The following is a 23,390-nucleotide window of genomic DNA, read 5'->3' as shown; positions in this document are numbered from 1 at the left end:
CCTCCTTCTTGCCAAGCAAAAGCCAACTGAGCAAGACCAAATGATAGTAAGATCTGCAGGATGTGTTTTCTGACCTCTTTTGTCGAGTCTGCACTGTTCTTATCAGCTGCCCTTCACAACCGCCAGCGTGTTTCATCAATTTGATATCAGTTGACTAAGAGTGTGATAACAGTACAATGGTTTACCGGCTCCTACATTTGAGATTAATGAGTGGATGTGAATGAGTGCCCTGTCTGCAAGATTTGTTTTGTTTTTTGTTTTTTTTTCCCCCTATTCGGCTCTCTGACTTTAATTTATTTCATTCAAAAATTTGGAACTAAAGTTCACACCGGGCAAAGAAAAGTATCATGAACTCTTCCAGCAAGAACCAGACCAGGCTAACAGTCTGCTCTTCTGTAACTGCTTCCAGCAAGATGGCCTCCTCAAAGCTTAGGCTCTGAAATGGCTGAGGATAGGGATTTATAGGACAAAGAATTGACATTTTTAACAGTGGTGAATATATACATAGGATATAAGTGTTTTTTTTTTTTTTTTAATAAAAAATCATTGTGGTACATTTAAAGAAGAGTAATGTAATGGAAAATAGATTTTTTTTTTTTTTAAAGAATGAATTCAATGCTACCACATTTTTAAGGTGTTTTTTGTGTGTGTGTGTGTGTTTTTTTTTTTATTGATTTTAAAGGGCTTTCTAATAAGATTAGATGCCCTACATTGTAGGGCCAAAAGCTCTTAGACTGCATATAAATGAATTGTGGTCTGCTCCACTTTCAACAAAGGACTCTTATCCAGACTCCATTAACATTACATTCAAACGAAGGTATCTCCTTTGACTTTTTGGTTGTGCTGTGGAAAAACACTAACAATAAGGCCTTAGCCTGAATATACGTGCATGCAAAAATACCTCTTCCCCTTATAAGCCTTTATTAACAAATACTGGGCATTCATATTAAACTACATGGTCACGATATGTTACTAGACAAAAGGAATCCATCTTGATGAGCATTCCACCACAAAACACATGTTCCTGAGGTTACTTCAACCTTACTGGTGCCATATATTAATTTTGCATCACTGATTTTTTTTTCCATCACACGTGTTATGTTTTACCTCCAGCTTTTAAATTGTGCAAAAGTAAAAAAAAAAAAAAAACTCATCTTTGTAAACATTCCCTTATCAGGTTATTGATAGACCTAAAAAAACAAAGCAATATAAACCACAGATGTCGGTGCCTGTCAGATAGAAAGTGTCCAAAGATTACCCACAGCAAACTACCCCTGAATCACATTCCAGGGTCTCTTAAATACAAACGAAGAGAGGCGCCTTTTAGCTAAAAATGTATATGCCGGGCAGCTGCATGTCAGACTTTAAAAACGATCTTCAGAAAATCTCACATGGGTTCCTGCTATCCTAAAACAGCAAATACTGACTTTAAAAAACGTAATACCAGTAAACCGCATGCAAGGTCAGTAAAAGTCTACTTGGCCACCTGAATAACTCTGCCATATTTGGTATCCAAAATTAAAAGGCAGAGATTTAAAAGCAGTCGTTAAATGCTAGATTTCGACATGAAAACTTAAAACTGGGGCAGGGCATACGCCAAAATAAAGACAACTCATTTAATGGCATTTAGTCAGCTCACTTTGTTAAATACACACTGCTTCACACAGCCAGCCAAGAGCCAGCACTAACGTTAAGCAGGAATGGCTAATGTCATAATCAGACACATACACGGAGCCACTACAAATGTTAGGAACAGTCACAAATTGTTAGGCCTGTCTCAAGTAGGCCAAGAGATAACTGAGTATTATTAAAATAGTAAAATATATGACTAGACAAGTATAGCAGGGAATGCACTCAACAGAACGTCAGTAAATTATATCCTTAAATCCTTCTTGCCTTTAAAACGCACTCCCATCAGACACCCATCCACCCACCACACAGTACACACCCAGAAAGCAGCAGAGTCTGCAACCAAAATGACAGCCCAGGAGCCTGTGGGTTTTAGAAATGGTGACTTGAGATTTACGTTTTCTCTGTATAAATAAAAGATCCATGGAAATGTTCTCCTGACACTATGGAATCACAGAAAAGAAGAAGATTTATAGACCCAGTGGCTTACCCATTTCTTTGATCAAAAGCAGAGGACCAACTAGGTCAGAAGTCCCTTCTACCTGCCAATGGATTATTTACAGGGAGGTATGAAGCTGGTTTTATTGACTGACCAGAAAATGTTGCCCTTATCAAGTACTGAATAATGAAGTGCAGACACTCAATTTCGATTAGACAGCAACAATTGGCCAAAGCATAAAAGTATCTTTCAAACATCATTTTAAACAGGAGGTCTGTAGGAAGAAGAAGAAAACTGTACAGATACAAAAAGCGTCAGTGCTATGGAAGAGCAGAGAAGGCACTAATTTCTCCCGTTATCCTGGGTTTAACACTTAGGTGCATTTAGGCTCAGACTGCAAAATGAGTACAAGCCACAAGCCTGAGTTTTGTATTCCAGTGACCAATACGAATAGGGCTTCCTAGCTGAAGAGAATGTCATCTGAACATTATTACGGCTTTCTGATGATTACTTTCTATCAATCTCCAACATAAAAAATTTAAGCCCACCATTGTTGTTGGTAATGACTCAAGCATTGCACAGGGAAGCTAATACATCTCTGTGTCTTTATCTGGTTGGATAACAAGAAGCTCTTGGAGCTGAGAAGTTCAAAGAGGCAGCTTGTTATCCCAGAGCCCTAAGTCTATACATCTTACAGCTGACATTTCCCAACCTGGGGCAATAACAGATGAGAACACGACGAGGGGCATTTCTGTTCTTAAGGACAGAACCGGCAGCTGTTGTTCTCATTTGGAATACTTGGCTCATGCAAACTTGTTTATGCATTTGGTGTTCATATAATTTGTCAATTTGCTAGGCTTGACACCAGTATGATGGCTGAACATTTGCTGCCGTTGTCCATTTGCTGACCCACACAAATTCGAGGACTAATGCCACATAAAAAGGACCTGACCAGCTGGGGAGAGACAAAGTACTCGATGAAAGAGAACAAACGGAGTCTTGTCCTGATTTTTCTCTGGAAAACTCAAGAAGGAACCATCATTTTCTAATCATTCTAATCACCCTTTTATTTACCCTTTCTTCTTACAAAAACTAGATGTATTCCTAGCATATTTCTATAAATGGCCTCAACCACTGCTCAAAAAAAAAAAAAAAAAAAATCACTTATAGGTAAAATCACTTTAGTATTTAGCTCCAAATGAACACCAGCTAAATAAACTCCTGACCTGAGAACACAAACACACAGCCAGTCTCACTCATCCCTGTAAGTCACTGGGCTAAGCCTTGCTTGCTAGTGAGAAGCACATCTTTGGGGGTTTTGTTTTGTTTCTTCACCTTCTCTTACCCCAAGAAAGAGATAAACCATATATCTATTGACTCATGAAAAAAATTTTTTTTAGATGAGACCAATGTTGGTTTTTTCCAGAGCCAGTATTTCATAAAAATCTCTAACACTGAATGATAGGAAACTACATTTAAAAAAAAACTATTTGCACAACACTTAATGTATTTCAGTATGTGCAGAGCCGCACGTTTGGCTCACGAAGCATATACACACAAAATTTCAGAAGTACCAAGAGGCCCTGCTCTTCCAAAACTCTCTTCTTGGGCTGCTTATCAGAATACCAAAATCCCTACCATGACTTAAGTGTCTTAGATATCCAATCCCCTTGATAAAATAACTAGTAACCCCTAAGCATAAATTTGCTTCAGAGTGATCTAGTGACCAAGAGCCAAAAAACATAATCAGCTGAACAGTGAAACCACAGTACGACCAGGGAATGCAGGAAAAGCTTTATTGCAGGAGAAAAAAATCTTGTCATTAGGGCGGACTGGGTCTCGGAAGCAGGAGGATTCAGGAAACAGGAAAAGAAAGGCCCAGAAACGCCTATCAGAACAGACGCAATTTTAATCCACTACAAAGTGAAAAATGCCAAGACTTGGCTTTTTGTAGCAGATGGTATCTCAAGATTTATTTTCTCATCAGCAGCACCATTGGTTAGGTAAAACCAACATGTATTAATTGGAGAGGAGAGACCAAAGTCTTGCTCTTCTGTTTTGCTTGGAATCCTGCCTCCCTCTCTCCCCACTGCCCTGGGCACCTGCCATCCCTTTGTTCACAACCACTGTTACTTCCTCTCTTCTCTCACTCTTTTCTCAAGTTCTTTAATAAAATTCCAGGCGTAAGAATTAAAACCCTCTACCTAAGTAAAAGGAGGCACCATCTTTTTAAAAGTCTAGCTACCAAAAAGATTTATACTGAAGAAAATTGTTCATTTGTTTACTCAGAGAACACAGATGCAAGGGTGTGGTGGGAGAGAAAGACTAGTCCAGTGATGTAAAGTCTAGGTTTTATCCCCAGGACCAGTTGTTTCTCATCATTATCATTGTAGAAAAATCACTTCTATTTAAGTTGCAGACCAACATTTCAAACCTTACCAAAACATTAAAACGTTCGCTTTTTGAGTGAGATGATAATTAAAACTATAGAAAGATTCGGCTGAGCATCCTTTCAACCAGACCTCGATCACAGCGCAGGTCCAAATAGTGCCTGACCTCTGGATATTAGAATTACAAAAGCCTGGGCAACAGGTCAGCAGATTCCTGCCCAATGTCAAATGAGAAGTCTAAGTCATTACATGAAAGTCTATGCTTCTGTGTCCAGTGGTCAGGCAAGCTTTCCTAAGAGAAGTTCCCAATTCTCACGAAGCAGTGAGCCCCATTTCCTCTGAGAACACAACTAAGGCTTCAGTTTTGCAAGCTGAAAAAGTTTTGGAGGTTGGCTGCACAACAATGTAATATACCTAACGTTTCTGAACTGTATACCCAGAAATGGTTAACACAATAAATTTTATGTGTTTGCTATGATTGAAAATAAAAAGAAACATATCTACCCCATAATCTGGAAGTAAATGCTCTCTCTTCTAAATTACTATTTTATTTTCACTGTATCTCTCTTAAGATATTGATCTAATAGAAATTTACTTAGTATAATGGTGCTAACTCATTTGATTCCTTAAGTAGTAGCTACTAGTATCAGTCCTTTTACAGACAAGGAAATTAAGGCCCAAAGTGATTAAATAAACTTCTCCAAGATCATAATGACAAACTGATGGCATTGATAGCATCTAATTCATGTGGAACCTCCTTTACCTCTTACACACCCTCCTCCTCTTTCAAAAGAATCTTACATGCTGCAGGCTCTCCTAACTTCTCTCATCGACCTTCTGCAAGCTGGCTGCCCCCACACCACGCCCACTCCACAGCTCTACCAAAGGTCACCTACTGCCTCCACATCTCTGCCACTTAGCTTTGGAAGCTTATCTCACTTAGATTCTGTGTACAAAAAGCTGTGTCTGCCCCCACCCTCTTCCTACTGGAAATTCTCTCTTCCCTCAGGTTTCTGGACACCATCTTCTCCCAGTCATCCACCTCTTCATCTGACCAGTCCTTCCTTATTGTGTTCTTAACAGATTTTCTTTCCCAGTTTCCATCAAACAATGGCTAATGGGTGACAAAATGAGTAGTTAAGATTTATTCTAAACTGATTTCACACATCCACAGGGTTCTCTTGAGACTTGTGTAATAGGTTCCATGAGCTCCAGGATGCGAGTCTTCTGGAGCTGTCTCTTGAAGATGAGGATTGTACATCACCTACCCCACGCCTCCAAATGTCTGGCACGCTATCTGACACATCATAAACCTTAAAAGAGACTGTACCACGGAATCTTACTATAACTAAATTCTCTCCTCCAAGTCTGCTTTCCTAGCACACAATGTCACTTTTCACTGAGACAAGCTCCTGAACTACCCAACTGTCCCTTTCATTCCAAGGACAGTTAAGGGTGCAACATGGGCTCCAGACTACAGCTAATGCAGAGACAGGATATCCTCGTTGTCTTTATTGGGTGGTTCTCAGCCCTGCCAAGTCTGTCTTGGAGCATCCCGAGCTATTGTGTAGGAACTTCCACTGCATGCTGCCGTGTCCAGCTGCTGATGTCCCACTTGCCATTGCAGAGGGTCTCACCCCACTATCACAGCATTAAATGAGATCAGGACATTTAAGTGATTTCCCTGCATTTCCTAATCCAATTAATTGAGTGAAATACTTGAACCTCTAATAAGAAAATTAGAGGACGCTCAAAAGGTGTGTGCAGCATCGACATATATACATTACTGTGTGTAAAACAGCTACTGGGAAGATGATCTATAGCACAGGGAGCTCTGCTCAGTGTTCTTGATGACTAGAGGGGTGGGGTGGTGGAGGGTAGGAGGGAGGTCCAAGAAGGAAAGGATACACACACAGATAGAGCAGATCCACTGTGCAGAAAGTAACACATTGTAAAGAAATTATATTCCGGTAAGAAGAAGAATAAAAACACGTGTGGACATCCAAGTCAGTTCAGCTTAAGTGAAGAGTCAAATAAGGTGATATATAGATAAAATTCGCCATAATATCCGACAGGAAATTACACAATGGCAGAGTTCTGTTCTTTGTTACCCTTCCTTTAAGTCTTTGTTTTACCCACCAGCCTCCATAAATGGTTTCCATTTCATCCTTTTTTGAATAGTACATTCTAAAGTCTACTTCTGATCTGACCTCACAGATGTTTTCCTATTAGTCCTATGCACAGCATAATGGAATGTTAATAGGCTGTTATGATTTACTCTACAAAAATCAATGGTGTAGATGCTGCCGGGTAAATAAGCTACTTTGGTGGGTATGCCTATCCATACAGCATTAGGTACCATTTGACAAGTGACTGCCTCAAGGGATGAAAATCCATCCCAGGGAATTCAGAGCATTCTTGAATTGATATGTGTGTGTGTGTGTACACACATGGAGAAAGTTGGAGAAAGTTGTCTTACCTAATTTCACACACCTGAATAACTGTTGAGGTAGTGGCTCAGAGGTAAAGAATCCACCTGCCAATGCAGGAGACACAGGTTCAAGCCTTGGGTCAGGGGAATCCCCTGGAGAAGGACGCGGTAATCCACTCCAGTATTCTTGCCTGGGAATTCCTGCGGACAGAGGGGCCTGGCGGGCTACAGTCCATGGGGTTGGAAAGAGTCAGACATGACTTAGCGACTAAATAACAACAATCTATCCATATTAGTCTGCCATACGGACAACATCCAAAATAGGGCAATATTAAGATAAAAATTCAATAGCAGATGATGACCACTAAATTGTAAATTTGGAAGGCAGTCGTCTGGTACAAGAGAATTAATTTTTTAAGTCTAGAAAAAAAGGCCTAACATATAACCAAAACCAGGAAGTATATTACAATACAATATTCAAGATAAAAATGGTAGTTTTTATCGAAAATTTTTGAATTCTATGTTTCAGCATATGAAAAGTCATTCTTTGATAATTGTGACGGGACACGAAGTTGACCCATGAAAGTATTGATTTGAAAGACTGAGCAGATTTTTTTTCAAAGAGATCACAATACTTTGAAAGATGGGGAAAGAAAGGCCTTTCTAGACTTCTGAGTGTTACAGAAAACATTCTCCTACCAATTGTCTTGAAATATATGTGTACTCAGAGTTAAAGCTTTTTTCAACTTTTTTTTTTTTTTTTAAATAGAACACATGTAAAGCGATCATTACCAAGCCCAAAGGCTCTATTCTCAGGAACAATGGTGTCTGAAGCTCAAATATCTCAAATATCCACCCAGAGAAACAAGCATATTAAGAGGAGAGTGAGATGTGTGGAGAGCTGGCCTATGGTAGCCCTGGAGAAAGTATTTTTAATCAGTATCTTACTTTAGGATAGCTAACTACTGAGTAATAAAACAACACACCAATTTTTACTCAGTTTTATTATTTAAAATTCTCTACAGACAATGAACCCCTTGATTACCTACACAGGATGCTGAGCATGCCCACTGGGCCCCGACTCTTATAGACACTATGTGGAATGCAATTATCATCACCACCTCCATGAAGCCTTCCCCAACTCCTCTCTCAGAGCACAGGTTACAAACTGTGATTTTCTGTTTATTTTTCTTCCTACCTGGTAGATGATGAGGTTGTGGACCTGGATTTACTTTCCCAGGATTTCCAATGCCTTGCAGAGTACCTCCAACACAACCAGCCTTCCACAGTCTCAGTAATTTAAGGAAAATCCACTGAGTATTGTTATTGATGAGGTTCTTCCCTATGTGCCGGGTCCCAACAGTGAACCAAACATAGGAAAAGGCCAGTTTTCATTGAGCTGATGGTTCAAGTGATGTTGGAATGGCTCCTGTTGGAACGCTGGAGAGAGAACCGTATTTCTTCTTGATGGCTTGGAAATTTACTCACTGAAATAAAAAGAAACATGAATTTGGCCTGTTTTTACATCATTCTTTACCACTGTGAAGGCCCAACCTGATTGCAAGTGAAATTTAGAGGCCTGGAATATCATTGTGTGTGTGCTAAGTTGCTTCAGTCGTGTCCAAATCTTTGCAAACCAGTGCCCACCAGGCTCCTCTGTCCATGGGATTCTCCAGGCCAGAATACTGGAGTGGGTTGCTGTGCCCTCCTCAGGATATCTTCCTCAACCAGGGATCAAACCTGTGTCTCGTCTCCTGCATTGGCAGACAGGTTCTTTACCACTAATGCCACCCGGGAAGTCCACAGTCAGATATTAAACCTTCTAGAATTTACTAAGTAAGCTATTGTTATCTCACTCATTTCTAGATCACTGAAGATGTTTTCAACTTACTGAGTATATATAGGGTGCATACATGTTCAGTCGCTAAATTGTGTCTGACTCTTTGCAACCCCATAGACTATAGCCACCATGCTCCTCTGGTCCTGGAATTTTCCAGGCAAGAATATTGGAGTGGGTTGCCATTTCATCCTCCAGGAGATCTTCACAAACCAGGGATCAAACTTGCATCTCCTGTGTCTCCCACATTGGCAGGTGGATTCTTTTAACACTGAAGCCCATATATGTGGGTCAAACATAGTAAACCTCAAGTGTAAGCTCCTAGAACACCAGGATTGTATCCTATTCCCTATTTATCCCCAGCCCTCAACAGACCTGACGAGTAGCAAAGCACTCAGCAAATACTGAATGAATGGCAATATGACTACACTAGCCACTGTGAAAACTGGTTGAAGAGCTTTGCTTATGTTTTTCTGCTTTTTCTTCCCTGTCTCCTATTAATTACATTTTGAGCCACTTAAAGGCAGAGATGCTCTGTCTTCCTGTATAAATCATGTGCAGAACCCCAGATGGTGTCATGCTCATGTGGCATGTGTGTTGCATCAATATTTGTTCATTGATTTGTTGCTCAAATACCACTACTGAGTCGTGTTTGCCTGGCAAATCATGCAACTTTAATAATTAGTGTCTGAGGTGGGAAAGTGCGTTTTTATAAAAAAAAAAAAAAAAAAAAAAAAAACAGGGGTGAGTGTGAAGTATTGAGTTTGATACTGGTCTGCTTGGAAGTATGCTGGAAGGAAATGCATTTCAACAGCAAAAAAAAAAAATAAATGCATAAAATATTAGGGTAATACCACAGTTGTTTTACACACACACCCCCCCACAAATACACACACACCCCCCCACAAATACACACACACACAGAGGCTTGTTGAGTAATAAATACCTTCAACACCTCTGGAATCTGAAAATTCACTCTGTATATTTGCAATGTAGAAGCATCAACTATTGCTCCAGGAAATGAAAAGACTCAATGTTATATCCACAGTCACTAAGAGTCTTCTGACCAAAAGTACATGCACTCAGTGTGTTATCAGGCTCCCAGAGGTTGAATGAGGTGTTTCAATAAACTCCATTTCTGATTTACCGAAGATTAACCAAAAAGCTGTTTATGGTCAAGCCACCTGATTGGACAAAAAAAAAGTTGGCAGGAGCAGTACAGATGATGGAATTAAATCTCGCCCAATAAAAGGAAGCCTTTCCTGTACTTATCACTGAGATTTTTAGTAATTAAGTTCACTTTTTCATATAACAAAAATAATCTTTGATGATAAAGAATTTTCAAGTAGTGCAAGACTGTTTTTGAATTAGAATTTCCAATGCAATGAAGTGTGACAGTGCTATTATAGAATACTGGGTCAAAGGTACACAGATCCCAGGATATACCTGGGGAAGGACACCCAGAAAGTTAAAATCCTTGCCATGTCTTACCATCATTCATCTCTCCTAAGAGAGATTCTCAAAGAGAGCATATGTTGATTAAAGAATGAGAATTTTTGAGTTCTGGTTACCTGAGGCTTAATTTTATCTTCACTGAGAAAAATAATTCGATATTCTGAGCTCAAGCAGTCAGATTACAGCCAAAGGCAATGATGTTGTTAATGCTTAATTGAAAACTCTTCTGAATTATTAATGATGCTAGCATAATGGCTGCCTTCAGATAAATACATATTTATTTCAATTAAAGCTTGTCCAAGGTAAGATTATACTGCAATGACAAACTTGAATACTCTTCAGAAGTATTACATTAACATTATTTTATACAATAAACAAAGCCTTAAAACCTAAGGTACATGGAAAGTCTTCTGTAAATCTCATTTACTGGCCAGTGATGAAGTACTGAAGTTACCTGCCTATCCCATGATGTTTAAAACTCAGATCACTCCTGGCTAGGAAACATGCCACTCTTCCTAGATTAACTTTACCTCACTTTTTACAATCCAGCTAGAGCCTTTTCCAAAAATTCCCCCTGATTCCGGCCCCCGAGAATGGACTGAACACCCACAGCCCTTTCCACACTCACAGCCATCATTTCTAGACCCTAAGCTCCTTGAGGGCAGAAACCATTTCTTACTCATCTTTGAGTTCTAAAACGTAGCAGAGTACCCAGCACATAATATGCAGGAAAAAAGGCTAAACTTAACTCTGATCATTATCTCTTATTTATACACAGGCAACTATGGCTGAATATCTTATTTTTTAAAAGATACTGACTGGGGCAAAATGAAAATGTATGAACAACAGAATGGAGTTTTAAGGCAAAATTTCAACAGATGCCCAGAGTATTTCCAACTGTAAATATTTAAGATACCCTAGTCTCAATGTAACCTGTGTCCCCTTCTAAAGGATAATAAACTTAATGGAAGGACAAAATGCATTATTAACTAGTGCTTATGATTATCTGTTCTTGGAATGCATCACAAGCAAAACCCCAGCTTTGGGTGAAAATCAGTCTTTTGGCTATTTCTTATGGAACTAGATAGAAACTGTGGAGGTATACAGAAAATACAGAAATCTTTTGGGGATTCATTTCCCTAAAGTTTGAGTACACTTCCTTCCTATATCATATCCAGAGTTAGAATACCAAAAACAGAATTCATGTAAATGCAGGTGTAAAAAGGCATTTCTATTTGAAGTAACGTTTTTAATCCAAAGGAAGCTCCACTGCTAATGAAGCTTTACCATTAGTTTTAAGCCTTGCTTTGAAAGTTCTATTGATTTTAGACAGTTACATAATATTTATGGGATTTCCCTGGTGGCTTAGATGGTAAAGAATCTGCCTGCAATGCAGGAGACCCAGGTTAGATCCCCAGGTTGTGAAGATCCCCTGGAGAAGGGAATGGCTGCCCACTCCAATATTCTTGCCTGGAGAATTCCGTGGACAGAGGAGCCTGGTGGGCTACAGTCCATGGGGTCCCAAAGAACCGGACATGACTGAGGGACTAAGACACATAGTATTTATGCCAAAAGTACCAAGAGGAAAAAGGCCGGGGTGGTGGGGGTGGGGCAGGGAGTGAGCAAGAGGCAAGATGAGGCTCTGGTCAAGTCCACGTGTGCCGGTCTGGCCATGCAAGCCTGTGGTTTCTGCCGGGCTCTTCCAGAAGGGCATGTCCTCACAAAGCGTCTATGAGCTCAGGCAGGAGTGGGCGGGCAGGAGCGGTGTCAGAGAGCAGGGCCAGCAGACACAGCGCAGAGCACAGACACAGCCAAGATTCCACAGGAGAAAACCACCAAGGGCAAATGTGGCCCCGGTTCTGAGAGACCCGGTAGTTAGAGGAAAGGCTTTTCAAAACTCAGTGGAAAAGGCGCACACACAGCAGGCACCAGGGTAATTACCAAAGCCACTGGGCCTGTCTGCCAAGCGGGGTGATGTGGCCTCGTGACCAGGTTTTATTCTTGGTTTCTGCTGCCCTCTTGTCCCTCGGCTCTTCCTGCTCCTGCTGCTCAATAAACCAGAGATACTTGTTTCCTGTCCCGCAGACCCTGGGCTCTCTGTCCTCGGGTATGTTTTGGCATCTACTTCAAAAGTTGGAGGAACTTCTTTGCAGCTCATATGGGAAAGAATCTGCCTGCAATGCAGGAGACCTGGGTTCGATCCCTGGGTTGGGAAGATCCTCTGGAGAAGGGCATGGCAACCCACTCCAGTATTCTTGCCTGGAGAATCCCATGGACAGAGGAGCCTGGTGGGCAAAAGTTGGAGCATCTGTGAAATGGACCAGCTTCCAAAATGCTACTTCAGGATAATCTAAAAGAATTTATTTCTACAGATCCAAAGACTACCCTGAATTTTCCTTCCAAATAGACATCAAGCACGACCCTGACACAGTCACCAGGCCATCTTTGTTATTCTAGACAAATACACACGATTGTTCAAATCTGGGGGGGGGGGGGGGGTTGGGGGCGTAGAGTTTGCTTCCAGATCTCTCCTGAATTCCATGTGCTCCCACTTCTCTTGGGTCTCCACACAATCTTATTTACTCCTGGGGCTTCATTACAGGCTACATGTCAACGACTCCCAAATCTCTCCCTCCATGCCAGACCACTGGGCTCAAATCCTGACCCAGATATCCGAGGACCTAATGGACATTTCAAGTACAAACTGCTTCAAATTGCACTCATCCTCCTCTTGCCAGTGCATTGCATCACCCACTGGCCTCCCCCTCTCACTTGGGAGGCATCCTTGACTTCTCTCTCTTCTTCACCTCGCGTCTCGTCAATAAAGCTACTCTGGCCTGAGCCACGCTCTATTAACCAAGAGGAGCTAGACTTCTGTCAGAGGTGAGCACGCTCTCATGCTCTCGGAGGAACTCTCTTCCAGGCTCCAGGATGCAATGCAGTATTGCAGTGGGTGCCCACCGGGTGAGCTCAGCCAGAGCCCTTTTCATTCTGAGCCCCCTCAAGGCCACGCCCCTATGTCCCCATTTCAAAAGCACTAGCCGGCTCTGCACAGGATCCGTTTCCTTACATCTTTGGGGGGGGGGGGAAATCCCCTTTAAGAAGCCTCTGTAAACATGAGAGCTTCACAAAGCAGTTTGCATTTCCCAACAATAGCATCTCCAAGGAAAATTCTTCAAGTATGAAACAACAACGTATTTCATAAAACAAACCCAAAAGGAATCCAATCAGTCAGTTAAACTGTAATAAGCCCCAAAGCCTGACCTAACTGGAATAGAGAGTTAAAGTTGTGACAAGAAGAACAGAAAATAGAGTTAGGAATGGTGGAAGGCCACTGAGGGACCGAGTGACCCTCTGCCATTGTAGACACCTGCACATCTTCTGTTCAGCATCAGTGTTTTTCAGCCTGTCCCCGACCTGCTGAAATTCAGCTTGGATGTTGGTACCTTGGGAGGCTACACTTCAACACTAGACTATCAATGCAACCCCAAGCAGAATTATTGAAGAGTCCAGTGTCTAATTCGGAAGAGTGGACTTAGTTTCAGCTCAGTTCAGCTTTGTGAGGAGAATATTTCAGCCTGTGGCTACATGTCAATAAGGGTCTTTTCCTTGCTATCTTTGGGGAGCAGAGTCACCATTTCCAAGACCAACACCACACAAAAAGTGTGCATTATCAAGTGTCAGAGTACCACCGGACAACCCAGACACTCGGGGCAGCTGAAAGGCCAGAGGTCATGCGTGCTGCTTTCCATAATGAAATTAATTCTCTTTACCCCTGAGTTAAGTTGATTACTCAAACTCTCAAGACTTCTCCTCCCTCCATCCCAGGCGACTCACGTTTTCCTTAGGCCGATTGAGGCTAGGAAAACAAGTATTGCATTATGCCTGACTCCTTGGAATGAGATCAGTTCTCGTTTCAAATTCCCTCTCAGAGCAACCCCGAGGCCACAGACCCTGTTTGAGATCCCAGCTGCTCAGTGGCGCAGGATGGCCTAAGCTACGGCAAGGAAGCACAACCAAAGTCACAATCAGCAAACACATCCTAACCCTAGACTAGCATCTTCACAGGTCTATTCCGAAGTGCTGGGCATGGACAAGACACATCTGTAGCTAGCCCAGTCTTGGCTCCTCCTCCAGAGGCTGCTTGGCCAAGGCGAGGCTGCGGTGCAACGTTCAGCAGTGATTTTCTCCAACTGGCACCATCTGTGCCTGCCCTGCCAGACGTGCTGACAGAGCAGGCTGCGTAGACCATTACTAATCTCCCAAGGTCAGCGGGGTCAGGCCTGCAACACGATGCCTATAGATTTCAAAGGCTGGCCTTCCCTCCTTGCCAGCTAATCAATCTATGTTGAAAAGCAAGCCCATTTGTATTCTACTTTCTTTTAAATTTCAAAGAAAAATCTCATTTTTAAAGCTCTCAGCTTGAAGACTCCTTGCATGTAATCAGTGTCCTGATTCCAGTTAAATTGTACAAGATCTTCAAGGGATGAGGCTCGCCTGTTGAGTCTTTGCCAAAACCGGGGAAAGAGACCAGGAGGACAGCTCTCCTTGGATCATGAAAAGCTTAAACCAGAAACACAGAGGAAGGACAACGTGGATCAAGATTCAGACTCTCCTGCAAACCCCCTATCCCAGGGCTGAGTCTACAAAAGCAGAGTAAGTGCCAGCCAGAGACTGTAAAGTCAGGCTGTTAATAAAAATGCAGCAAATTCTGTTAATAAAAATGCAGCAAATTCTGCCATGAGGATGTTCCCTACTATCAGCTGCCTTCCAAGGTTCTACTGAACACCTACTATGTGCCAAGAGCTTTATGCTCCTTTGCATCCCTATCACTAAGGAACGGGGATACCTTGTGAGTCTAGAACTCAGCCTCTTACTGGCAAGAAGAGCCCCAGAGCCCCATGGGAACAGGAGCATGGCAATCCTGTCTTCTGAGTGCCAGGGGTAACACAGACTTCCTGCAGGAACTAAATGAAGGATGGTGGAGATAAGCTCATTAGTACAAATCTTTGTGTGTCAAGACCAACTACTGTAATAATTTCTTCATAGCAGATGGTATGTTATTCTAGATCTTCAAGTCCAACGATGACTCAATCTGATAAGAGTCAGCCCCACAAGTAAGACATCATCATGAGCTCCAAAGAAACTAGAACTTTTGTTTACAATAATTAAAGGTTTAAAGAAATCTCAAGATAAGTGACTTCATCTTCTTACTTGTGCTTAGATATCAGTTTCTCCACTTACCAGAGTTTAAGCTGGGCTAAAGGAGTAGGAGGAAGGAGGAATTTGTGGGTTAAAACATCATGAATAATTCCTCTAACCCAGATCACTTTCCTTGTAAAGTGAGCTGGGAGGGTCACACAGCTGACATGGCTGCTTCAGCACTATTTGAGGAGTAGGTCACATGAGTTCCATGGAGTAGTTTCTTCTTCCAGCTTTCCCAAGCTTCAAGCAACTACAGACTCCGGGCTAAGCCGGCTGCCAACATATCCACTCTTCCCTGCTCACAAGGGTGGCTTTATAGTGTCTAAAAATAAGTCACACAATCACTTAGATCCCCTTCAACTATTCAATATCAAAGAAACACTGCTGTCTTAACAACAGACCTCTTCTCTGCCTTTAGACTTATCTGGATGTTATAAAACAAACCCAACACACAAAACAAATGGGAACATTTAAGAGGAGATCATGTTTCATATCTATTCTATCTTTGCTAACCCATCCTGAGACCTCCAGTGTACGGAGAAAGATTTCATTCTATTTATAAAATGAACACTTTCACATTCCAGGATGGTTTGCTTCAGTCTCTCAGAAAGATGTGAGGTTTTACTAGGCCTAACTTCACACACTGGGCTTTTCACAGAGAGCTTTATGACATCTTTCCCCCACGTCTGAGCCCTGTTCTGTTTTAGTGGCTTGACTTGCTCTAAACACCAGTATCTCCTTTTTTAAACAAAGGCTGCCCAACATTCAGCTTCATTTGTCTGATTCTGCTGGAGCAAAAGATAAGGATCTAGACAGAGGCTTTCACAGTGTTTTACCTATAACTTGCCTAAACCACCAACTGACAAACAGGTTCTGCCCAAAGGTACCCAAGGTATCCACACAGCTGCACAGACCTGTACCTCCGACAGTGGTTCCAATACAAAAGCAGCCAGTGGAACGATCAGAAGGCAGGATGCCTAGATAGTACAATGATAAACCCCTGAGGGACCTAAAGATAATCAAGTCAAGCAAGGAGGTGGCAAAGTAATGGCAGGACTATGGCCGTAGATTCTCAACAAACCCAAAATAAAACTACCCCATGGCCCAGCATTTCCACTCCCGGGTGTAATATCCGAAAGAAACAAAAACACTAATTTGAAAAGACATATGCACCCCGATGTTTACCGCAGCATTATTTACAATGGCCAAGATATGGAAAGATTCAGTGATGGATGAATGCATAAAGAAGATGTGGCAGGCATGTATACTTACGCTTGTCTATCCACACACACACACACACACAATGGACTACTACTTGGCCATCAAAAAGAATGAAATTCTTCCATTTGCAAAAACATCAGTGGACTTGAGGAGTATCATGCTAGGTGAAATAAGTCAAACAGAAAGTCAGATGCTGTGTGATATCACTTATATGGGAAACCTCAGAAAGTACAACAAACTAGCAACTAATGGAAAAGAAAGACTCACAGATATAGAGCACTAGTGGTTACCAGCAGGGAGAGAAAAGGGGGTAGCAGCAATATAAAGATGGGGGTTATATCCTCTAAAAAATAAATAAGATACAAGATTATATTGTACAAGACAGGAAATATAGCCTATATTTTGTAATAACTATAAATGGAATATAACCTTTAAAAGTTGTGAATTACTATATAATATACCTATAACCCATGTAATCCTGTACATTAACCACACATCAATTAAAAAATATGACCATACAACTCACAAAACAAGACCTACACACCGAAGTTCTAAGTGGAGATGGTAACAGATCCATGTTTCTTAAACAGCCCAATTATCTTCAAAAAGGCAAAATAGATAATGGGCAAACTGTGTTCCACTTTAAGCAACTTACAATCCTAAAAAGTTACCAAAAACATCTTGAATTTTGTCTCCTTGATTTCTAAAGATTTAACCATAATTCATTAGCCTACTACTGAAAGGAAGTATTTGTGGGGTTATTTTTTTAATTCTCTCATCAACTCTATGCTTTAATATTCACATTTAGTAATCAATTTTTATACTCTGCAAATGCAGAGTTAAAAAATACATGACTACACTTATAAGGGGGAAGAAAAACCCTCATTTCTAAAGATGTACCAGAAGGACAAAAAGAGATACGGTCCATTTCATCCTCTGCCTTTCCTAACCAATTAGATTTTATCTGATTTATGAAGATTTCAAAGGAAGATTCCTGCTTCATCCTCAAAAACACAATCTGACAAGAAGCCAAATTACAGGAAGTCCCCACTCTACTCCAAGCCTTGACTGGGGCCCTGGGACACTAACAAGATACCATCTCTGCCCTCTCTCATCACTTCAAAACAAATGAAAAGGAACACTTGTAAGTCTTTACCACTGTAGTGTTTAGGAAAGAGTGGCGTACACGAGATACCGACCAAACATCCATCTTTCGTTCTAGGTTCAGAAAAGTGGGGGAAACCATTTCCAGAGTGAGAGGACTAAGAAATGCTTTGGTTTCTGATATGATGTTGGTGTAGTATTAAAAACCAGTTAAGAGTGATCAAAGGAACCTAAATGAAACACTGTGAACACCCTTCCTTCATGTGTCATCAGCGTTTGCCCAAAGGCTGCCTCCGTGACATATCAAAATGGCTTGCCCCAGGCTTGCTTTGCTTGCAGGAACCAGATTGCAACAACCCATGTCTGATCTTGAGATTACCTTTTTTTGTTTTTTTTTTTTAAAGTTGCTATGTTTCTTCTCTATATAACCAGTCTTTCTACAATGCTTTTACATCTAATCCCCAAGAATCCTTAATGGAAATAACTTAGGACTACTAATTACCCCAAAGAAACTCTTACTGTCATGCCAGAAATGGATCACAGGAGGAAAAGCAAAGACAACCACAAAAAGATGTGGAAAATTAAAAGGAAAAGGACTTCTCTCTGTCCTGGGGTGTTGTATGTGTGTAGGAGCAAGAGACTCACTCCAGGAGTTCTGATTTCTAACCTACAATCCAGAAACCACCAAAATACCATTTGGCCAAATCCAAAATGATTCTAAATGGGGCTGACTCACGTGGCTAGCATTGCATTTAATGACAACATCAGCAGAGATTGTTGTAACACAACATATTTAAGGTGCTGAGGCATAGTCCTTGCCTATAAATATGTTTTAATACTTTTTCCAGATGTCCCATCTATTTTCTCAACCATATGCATAGTTCAATAAACAGGGCAATAAATAAGACGGACTTTTTAAAGAAGGCTCAGGATTATATGCTCTTTTTAGACCTTTATTGATTAGTCCACAACTTGCCATCTCTTCCCTTCTACAGTGGAGTCAATAGTATACCTTCTGCTTCATATGATTCTTTTTAATGTCAACTTTTAAATTCACAGAATTGCAGAGTCCTAACATTTCAGAAGTGAGAGCGCCTGGGAACCAACTAGCACATATTTCCTGTCACAAATGAGACTAAAGCTCAAGCAGTTAAGTGACTTACTCAAAGTCACATAGTTGGAAACCAGTCAATCGAGTTTTATAGGCCAAATGGAAATATACAGAAACAAAGCACCTAGACATGCAAAAATTTACCATTTTGGTTATTTTGTATTTCAATAAATTGTAAATAACCCAAGGTTTATTTTTAAAGATATCTGAATTAATACCTTGTAAAATAAAACTTAAAAAAAAAAACCCTATTGCCATCATTTAATGGTTTGGTTAAACTCTAGTGTTTTTATAACCACCTTTCAAAGCTAAGCACATGTTGAAACTAACTGGACCACCCAAGTCAAAATTTTAGTTATGCTCTTTTATGTTTATTTGGTTTGTTTCTAAATGTGTATTTAAGTGGCAAAGTCATAAAGGGAAGAATTAATGATAATCGATACCAGATCTGCAGCTATGGAGCTAGCTCCCCTTGCGTTTACAAAATTTAGTGAAGTCAGCCAAGGGGAAAAAATATTCTAAATGAGACAGCTCTGGGTAGTTTCACGCAAGTCCCCAGCTATATGCTGTATGCTGAAAGCAGAATTATCCCAAGACCAAAACATGATCCTCTGAAAGATAGTCACCGAAAGGAAAACATGGGAGACCTAAGCAGTACGAGGAAGTAGCACAAGAGATTTAATGCTGGGGAAGAATATGCTCTCGGCCCTCCTGTTACCTTCAGATCCATCACAACTCTCGATCCTAAAATGAAGTACAAACTTGAAGAGACTCAGAAACAAAAGATACGTTCACTAACGTGCACGTGGTTCATATTCCTTAGGAATGTTGGTAATTTATTGGGAACTCAGAATACAGCTTTCTCACAGAAACAACATCAAACAGTCATTAGGTTTCCAGACAGACCTACTACAGAAACTTGTTTTTCATTCCATCTATACCTGAGGTGATAACTGCTAGTAATTTATAGAACCCAGGCAGGAAAGCAGACCTACGGCCTAAGGCAGCGGTAAGCAGGAAAGGGGTTTTGTAGGGACCCAGAGGAAGTCTGCTTTTATTTACCTTCTCCTAGTTGTTTCTTAACATCCGGCTACATTAACGGGCAACCAACCACCCCCCAGACCCCCACAACCCTGCTTGGCCTCCACTCCCTCCCTCCCGTCAGCACGGCTCTCTGCTTGCCCACCCTCGTCTTTAATACCTGCTCTCCAGAAGAAGAAAGAACCAGAGGCAAAAAAAAGTGTGGTAATTCCCACCTGCCCCTGCCTCTAACAGGCAGTAAAGCTAAATGAGCGCACAGTACCTGGGACCCAGGGCGCAGGGGAGGAAATGAGCAGCCCCAGAGGCTGAACAGGAAAAGCCGCTGCACCAACACCTGAAGCTAACCTGCCTCTGGGCAGCCACACCGGGTGGCTTGTTCTGGTGAAAAGGACTTTGAGAAGAAATCGGGCCCACTCAGAAAAACAACCAGGAAAGCAAACTCAGTTGGCCCTCTGAAAAGTTAGGAAATGGAACATGTCTTCCCTAGAATGGGTGTCAGGGTATGAAATTAGTATGGACTGGGCTTCCCTGCTTAAAAGTGAAAGTTAAAGTCGCTCAGTCGTGTCTGACTCCTTGTGGCCCCTTTGGAATTCTCCAGGCCAGAACACTGGAGTGGGTAGCCTTTGCCTTCTCCAGGGATCTTCCCAACCCAGGTATTGAACCCAGGTCTCCTGCATTGCAGGCAGATTCTTTACCAGCTAAGCCACAAGGGAAGCCCTCCCTACTAGCTTAGTGGTATAGATATATACCACTCTGACGGCCATCCTGCCCGTGCAGGAAACACAGGTTCGATCCCAGAGCTGGGAAGATCCCACATGCCGCGGAGCAACTAAGCACGTGTGCCACAGCTACCGAGCCTGAGCTTTAGAGCTGGGGAGCTGTAACCACTGAACACACAACCAGTGAGGCCTGCACATCCCAGAGCCTCTGCTCCACAACAAGAACAAGCCACCACAATGAGAAGCCTGTGCTCTGCAACTAGGGAGTAGCCCCCCGCAACTACAGAAAAGCCTGCACAGGAGCGAGGACCCAGCACAGCCAAAAATAAATAATTTTTTTAAAACATTAATATGAGCTGTGATTGAGGTTCATATAATTCCAGTGAGGGGGGCAAAAATCAGGAACTTTCCAGAGCTGCCATTTGCACCCCTAAATCCAGTTAAAATTATCTCCATATATTTTGCATCTCAAATTAGAGTAAGAATACCACACAAGGGTGATCCATCACAAATAAAGAACTCCAAACCCAGCAGAACCTGGGGCCTATTTGATTGTTGCTGCTCAGTAGCCCAGTTGTGTCTGACTCTTTGGGACCCCATGGGCTGCAGGACGCCCGGCTCCCCTGTCCTTCTGTATCTCCCAGAGTTTGCTCAAACTCATGTCCTAACCATCTCATCCTCTGTCACCAGTTCCTCAGCCTTCAACGGAATTCCTGGAGAATTCCATGGCCAGAGGAGACTGGTCGGCTACAGTCCATGGCATCCCAACGACTCGGACACGACTCGGCACGCACAAGCCTTATCAATAAAATCCACTGCACAAAAGCTGCCAACAAGGTAAGCGATACCATGAAGTTAGCAAGGCAAAGACATACTCCTAGAAAAGTTCTAACCGGGGAAATCCACAAGGGAATCCTCACCACCAGTGGGCAATCCTCCTCACCCACGGTCTCAGAAGATATCAAACAAGTATTCTTAAAATGGAACTAAGTCCAGCTGAAAACTATGGCCTAGATTTTCAAAACTATATGGAGTCAGAATTAACACCACTCCAAGGGCTCCAATCCGGTTCCGCTTAGGGCTGCGCACCTTTGCACGTGCGCCGCTGGCTCCACCCCCGCAGTCCCCGCCTCCGAGAGGAAATGGCTCCAGACGAGCAGGGTCAGAGGGGAGCATCCCGAGGCTGCAGCAGCAAGAACCACGCTGGGGTGGTGATGCCGTCGTCCCTCGAGGCGCCCAGTTCTCAGACCACAGGAGTCGCCATTTACGACGTGTGGCAGAAACAGGCTGGGGGGGGGGGGGGGGTCGGAGGAATGTGATGAGTTAATTCAGCGGCGGCAGTAAAATTCGCATCGGCACCCGCATGATGTAGTCCTGTGACTCCGGCAAATCTCGAGATAATGAGGGAAGCAGTGTGGCGTGCAGGAAAGGCAGTGGGCTGAATCCGAAGACCTAGATTTTTGTGCCGACTCTGCCGGCTGATCTCAAGGGAAGGGGCAAATCGCGCCCTCTCTGGGACTCAATTTCCTCATCTGTAAAATAATGAGCAGATGTGCTCTTCTAACTCAGAATTCTAACCCACATGGAAACTGATTTGGAAACACACGTCCTCCCGTGTCTGGCGTCCTCCTGCGTCTAGCGCAAGGAGCCTCCGGGACATTTTGGCCAGCACATTCACGGGCTTGGGAGAAGCCTGAAGACAGTGGTATGAGAAAGGCACCTGCTGAAGCACTCTTATGATCCCAACAAAATATCTTTCAAAAATATAACACTAGCTTTCTCCTCCTCTGCCTCAGGATCAAGTCCTCTTGGAAGGGTCAAGCACGACCTCACAGCATCCCTACAGATGCCAAGCAGCCACCTCAAATTTCAAATTCCCCCTCAGCTGAGCTAGCCCTGTGGCAGAGGACTTCCAGCCAGATCACTTCATTCTGCCCCGCAAGCCACTTGCGAGAGCAAGCCACTTAAAATTGAGCGACAGCAACCCTCTGCTTGTGGTGCAGGGACCTGTGTCTTTCCTGAATAGGTTCCCAGTAGCTTCGGGGCAAGGAATAACTCCATCTCCACATCAAGGATGACACTTAACAAGGTGACTCAATGCCTGTGAAGCAGTAAAAAGCAGTCAGCACAGAGCCTGGGGTGGGGCCACTGAGGTGCAACTCTTGCATGGAATCCTTTCATCTACTGGGTGAAGACAGTCCGGGAACGCCCTCCCCAGGAGAATGCCCCGGTCTTCCCTCCACTCTCGCACATGTCTCATTCTGCCAAAGCCTAGAGGAAACTTCCCACTCAGGAGAGCACAGGTGGGGGGCTCTTTCCTTCCTCTCTCCCCTCACACCTGAGTCGTTTGCATCTTTGTGTAACTCATTCCCATGTATCCACCAGATCAGCAGTCCCCAACCTTTACAGCACCAAGGACCACTTTGGTGGAAAACAATGGGCGGCGGGGGCGGTGATTCAGGGATGATTCAAGCACATCACTCTTGTTGTGCACTTTATTTCTATTATTATTACATCAGCTGCACTTCACCTCATCAGGTATTAGATCCTGGAGGTTAGGAACCTCTATCCTAGACACAAGACCTGCAGATTATTATTTTTTTCTTTTTCCCAAGCCTTAAATCTGCACAATCTGATTGGAATTAATTCCCTTCAGACCCGAAGGAAATGGGCAGTTGGCCAAGATGAGAGCACAGCCCTAGCAATCAGGGCACAAAGAGACAGACACCCCATAAGAGGGTCCCCAGGCTTTGTCGCAACTCAGAAAATGACCTCAATGGAAAATTGAAGTTGATCTGGAGCAGCACT

At 42.5% G+C, this 23,390-nt stretch overlaps 1 long non-coding RNA gene across 48 annotated transcripts in view; it reads right to left on the bottom strand.

Moving 5' to 3' along the window:
- LOC102401727 overlaps positions 1-23,390 on the bottom strand; it is a 478,204-nt gene that overhangs the window by 389,243 nt on the left and 65,571 nt on the right. For 35 of the 48 annotated variants that reach the window (XR_006544440.2, XR_006544433.2, XR_006639942.1 and 32 more), the window contains one exon: positions 8,088-8,376. The exons of 10 other annotated variants lie outside the window; for them this stretch is intronic. This is a non-coding gene — a long non-coding RNA (uncharacterized LOC102401727). Of the gene's footprint in view, positions 1-8,087; positions 8,377-9,672; positions 9,911-12,122; positions 12,418-23,390 lie in introns of those variants that run through there. 3 more of the 48 variants (XR_006544417.2, XR_006544441.2, XR_006544437.2) reach the window with 2 other exon arrangements.

The sequence above is a fragment of the Bubalus bubalis genome, chromosome 2 (genome assembly GCF_019923935.1).
Source record: "Bubalus bubalis isolate 160015118507 breed Murrah chromosome 2, NDDB_SH_1, whole genome shotgun sequence".
Classification (NCBI taxonomy): domain Eukaryota; kingdom Metazoa; phylum Chordata; class Mammalia; order Artiodactyla; family Bovidae; genus Bubalus; species Bubalus bubalis.
Note: the sequence above shows the minus strand (reverse complement) of the source record. Positions and strands in the feature narration are given on the sequence as shown.